The sequence below is a fragment of the Myxine glutinosa genome, chromosome 2 (assembly GCF_964187855.1).
Source record: "Myxine glutinosa chromosome 2, kmMyxGlut1.1, whole genome shotgun sequence".
In the NCBI taxonomy this organism is placed as follows: Eukaryota; Metazoa; Chordata; class Myxini; order Myxiniformes; family Myxinidae; genus Myxine; species Myxine glutinosa.
The window spans coordinates 198650730-198655810 of NC_136262.1; the positions used below are offsets into that span (position 1 = coordinate 198650730).

At 43.7% G+C, this 5081-nt stretch overlaps 1 long non-coding RNA gene across 1 annotated transcript; it reads right to left on the reverse strand.

The window, feature by feature from the left end:
• Nucleotides 1-1126: 1126 nt before the first annotated feature.
• Nucleotides 1127-2658, reverse strand: LOC137422502 (uncharacterized). Its single transcript, XR_010983488.2, has 3 exons — nt 2177-2658; nt 1912-2049; nt 1127-1820 (listed from the first exon to the last, which is right to left on the reverse strand). It is a non-coding gene; the product is annotated as an uncharacterized LOC137422502 (long non-coding RNA).
• Between the last annotated feature and the right edge of the window lie 2423 nt (nt 2659-5081).

Consider the following 5081-nt stretch of genomic DNA (forward strand, 5'->3'; position numbering starts at 1 on the left):
CATCGGGAGGACTTGGGGGGAGGTGGGAGAGGAATAAAACATATGAACACTGCAAGGACTCTGGGGTGAATTACCGGGGGTAGAAAAGATCAAGGTTTTCGATGGGGGAAGATAAGAGATGGTGGTGAACAGCTGTTTTAAAGACCTGGAGGGAGGAGTGTGATTGAAGGGAGTGGGGGAGTTTGTTCCAGAGGCGGGAGAAAAGGGGAATGAAAGAGTGAAGGTGAGCAGAGAGTCTTGATTTTGGCAGTTTAACCATAAGAGGGTTGCTGGCAGATCTTGTGCGACCTGTAGGAATATTCTGGGGGACAGAGCACAGAGACAGCTGGGGGAGCAAGGCTGGAGAGGAGTCGGTAAAATACAGAAAGACCACCAACCTGCCTGCGGTGAGTGAGTGAAAGGCCCTCGGAGTTAGCTTCATCGCGGGAGATTCCAATGATTCTGAAAGCTTTGGTTTCAACAGCGTGAAGCCGAGCTCGGTGTGAGGCAGGAGCACCGGCCCAGAGGGGAGAACAGTAAGAGTGAAGGTGAGCAGAGAGCCTTTGTTAAACTTTTTAAACTTTGTTTTTGTTAAACTTTTTCGAATAGTAGCACACCGGGTGATCCACGCCATGACCATCTTCCTGTAATAGAACTGCCCCAGCCCCCACATCACTTGCATCAATGGCCAACTTGAAAGGTGCTTGAAAATCTGGCGCTGCAAGGACAGGAGAGCTCATTAATATCGCTTTGACGTGGGCAAAGGCAGCCTGGCATTTGTCATCCCAAACAAACTTGGTCTCTTTCCTCAGCAAATTCTTTAAAGGGGCTACCACATCAGAAAAAATCCTGCAGAACCGCCGATACCAACCAGCCATACCCAAGAATCTCATAATAGACAGGTCCATGCCAGGCAGAAATGGCGCCGTTTTCCAGTCAAGGTTTTCTCAGTGGATTTATATACTTTTGATCATACTCTGTCGAATAAGCTTGTGGGCCACCCTGAAATTTGCCTCAAATCCAAGATGGCCACCAGAATAGCTAAAATAGTATTTCTGAGAGTTGCTTTTACCCATAGATGATTTTTTTTCAACTGATTGTGGCCTATTATGATAAAGAAAGATAACTCAGTCATAACTCAGCCATAAAAATTAACAATCGGTACTTTATTAACAAAATGGCCGCCGGGCAACTTCCGTATTACGGAAACTGCTATAACTTCAGTTCCGAGTGTGATATGATTATAATTTTGGTGTCCAGTCATATGTTTTTGGGGTCAAGGAATCCATATTTGTACTTTTTATTTCAGTGAAATCATTGGTTCATAAAGAAATCTAAGATGGCTGCCAATACTGGCCACCGATGTGGCAGATTCAGTCATGTCTTGTGCTCCATAATATATATTACAATACATTTTGATTCAATTTCTTGGTTTCCAAAGTCTGGTTATCCATTTAGTTGGTTTATCATGACACTAGCTCAATAGATCATCCCCTAAATCATGGATGAACAATAAATCCAAGATGGCTGCCGCTGAACGGCTCCTAGTCAGTTTTGCTTCGTCTACCAAACTACACAGGTTTATAAAATGTATCTGAATTCCCATTCAATATGATCCCCGGCTTTGGTTATGCTTTGGGAAAAATATGTTGTTCAAAAGGCACATAATCCTCAGTTACTAAGATCAAGATCAAGATCACTCTCTTCACTCTGAAAGTCTGAATAAAGTCCACAGGTATCCGAAGAAAGTTGTTCCATGGTGCTCTCCGAATTTTCCCCATCTCCTTGGTACTCTTCATCAACTTCAGATTCTTCTGCTCTTTCTTCTGCCCCACCGATACCTATAAAAAATGTGAATGGATATAGTCGGGATTCAAAACAGTAAATCATATAAAAATAACAAAATTACGATTGCATTTTGGACTTATCTACCTTGCTTTTCTCTTTCTCCACAGTGAACTTCACTGTCTTGTACATGTTTTCTGCTTGTATTCCTGTGTCTCTTCTTCCTTGAAGGCTGGCTTCTCTCTTCTACTGCATCTTCTAAATCTGCATCATACTCCGCGAGACCTGTAAGTGGAAGGTTACACATATTTAATCTGGATGAATGCACTGCCAGTGGGAATACATTGGAGGAACTTTATGACAGGAACGAAAAGCAATGATCAAAGTAATGATATATTTTTAGTATACTTACTTTGAATTTGTCTTTTCTTGCTCTTTTTCTTGGAGAGGCTTGGAGGGAGTTGCGGGCAGGTAAACCATATTGGCCTGATACCATCATCTGTATTTTCCCATCCTCTGTCAGTGATAGAAGGATACTCAATGTTTTGCTTGAGACACTGGTACCACACCCATGCCTGAAGGTCACTCCTCTTGAGGTGTTCATTGGTGCTACTCTCGTCTGGAAGGATGCTGGAACTAGATTTCACCTTTTGAGTGTTGTACGTTCGGATCCTTGTTTCAACAAAGCTTTATTGTTCACTTCCAGAATACATGCAGGTTCTGAAGAAGCATTTAGCACTGGTAGCATCTTGAAAAGATTGATTTGATCTGCCCAGCTGAGAGAGTAGATGGGATTTCTCTTGTTTCAACATCTTCTTCAATGGCTTGATTTTGCCGATGCGAAATGGGAATGATGTCGTGTCACATCCAGTAATGCTATGATATGCTGGGAGAGTTTGACACACTTCATCTCCAAAATGAGTCGTTAGTTTCTTGACACTGACGTACCGATGGTCAATCTTCATGAACCAGTCTTGTGGTGGTTTGCAGACAGAATAGGCATAGCTCAAGAGGATCAGTACATCTGTATCTGAAGCCTTAATCACAACCGGACGTTCGCACTTGCTTGCATGAAGAACAAGCCTGGTGTCAGCCTCATGATGGTTGCAGGATTCAAGTTGTTCAAACTTAGTTTGCGTGATCAACCATGTATTCTGTTCCTCTGTCACGGTGAGTGGAATTCTGAGTTTCGATCTGACTGAATCACTTTTGAAGTAAGTGACCATAAATTTAATCAGCTCAGTCTTGTTTTCAGCATTATGCAGAAATGCGTCCCAATCTTTGCCTCTGGGCATACTCTGCTCGGGGCTTGTGATGTGGGTTCTTCTACCAGAGATCCCTCGGCGTCGTTGGGTTAACTCCTTTGTAGTGGACGTACAGTAGGAATCAAATATGATCCCAAGCTGTTTTGGGTTTGACTGGCTTGGTGGCATGCAGAATTTCAATAGGGCATCAGTGTATTCTCCCCAAGTCTGTTGAGCCGGGATTGACTTTACAGCTGCCATTCCGTCAATCAGCCAGTTGCTTCTATTTGGCGGTTCCTCTGTAGTTGATGAAGATTCCTCAATAAGGTAGTTCCTCAGCGCTGCTTTAGAACCTTGTCGAATGTCTCGTTCTGGTGTGGCAAGGGCAAGTGGAATAGTTGTCAGGGGGTGTGAATGTGCCTCTTCAGGGGTAGTTGCCTTTCCTACCAACACACCAAATGCTTGTCGATCCTCCTTGAGAACGTTCACTGCCTTTGGATTTTTCTTGACCTTCTCCATGCCCGTTTTGATCTTGAGATTCACAATCCTGTCAAAAATGTTCATTCTGCCTTCTCCAGTAGCCTTGAGTCTAAGGTTAACAAAGTCTTGGAATTGTTTCTCTCCTGCTTCGGTTGATGACAACAATCCACTGACAATACCTTGGTTAATTTCCACTCCAGTTTTCATGTGACGCGCAGAACCAATCAGAAAAGGGTCAAAGTACTTATCCAATTGGATGACTAGGTTGCGAACCATGTTGTCATGCTGCCTCCGTGCCCCTATTGTTGTTTCCTTGTGAGTTGAAGAGGTCAGGATATGCAACCTTTCCTTCAATCTTCCTCTGAGCTTTGCCATTAAGTGACTCGTTTTTATGAACGCATCTGTTGTCTGCTTGCTGGTACTGTAACCGCCTTGCATTGGACCACCCCGGACTTTAACCTCTCTGTTGATTGTGGTCTCAGTGATCAAGTCCCCATGGATCGTAGAAAAGGGCTCGCCAGTCATCGACCCTCCGAATCCATTTTGCAACAGATCATCCCAGGCATCTTTGTGATTCACCTTCAGATTTTGGAGATTGACGTGTTGGAATGTCAGGTACCTAGCATAGTTGATGTGCCCGAAAGCAAAGCACTTTGGAAGAAGCGTTCTCTCTGCTGCCAGGTGTGTCGATGTGTCGACATGTGTCGATGTGTCGATTCCCAAACAAGTGGAAGTCGATGGCGTCACCAAATTTCTCAGTCAGTCGTTTTTTCAACATGCAGGTTTTTGAAATCGGAGGGTCCTCAAGTTCATTGTCTTCACTGATCTCCTTTATGTCCTCAATCAATTCTCTCAGGAAATACGCCTTTTGATCCTTGACTACCATGCGGTGAAACAGTTTGAAAAAGCTGTCCATAACCTCGGTAGCTAATCTATCCTTCTCTGCTGCATCCGCTGACAGCAACTTTCTATCATATGCATAGGTAAAATTGTCATAACAACTTTTATGATAGTACACATCAACTGCAAACATGTCATATGATGCTCCACTCAGAATAACATCGAGTCGCTTCGCTGCATCATGGAACTTATCTCCTTCATCTTTGATTTTCATGTCCTTTGAACGTTCTACTTTACTGACAGCATTCTTCTCGGAGCATCTACCAAGACCACCACTATTGTACGGTTTACTGTCATCTTTCGTATCCACGTTGCACACGAAACAGATTTGCTTTTTCTCAAGTGACCCCCTGCGTATCCTATACGCGGGAGCAGCAACTGGTTCGTTCGACTCATGAATATTCTCTGAACTGGAAACGGGAAGTTTGCGAGACTGGGCTTCCTTTCGGGCAATTCTGTTCCGAAATGTGATTCTACAGTTCTCATGAATCTTGACATCATGGCCTGCACTAGATAGTCTCACAGCGGCTGATTGAAATTCAGCATATGGTGCCTGAGTACACAGACTCTTGTCAACTTTAACCCATCTTCCCGCTAATTCTTGAATAGACTGCAATCCCTCCTCAGTCATATTATAAGCTGACTCAACGTCCTTAATAGTTTCATTACAGAGGCAGCACAACGGTTTGTCGC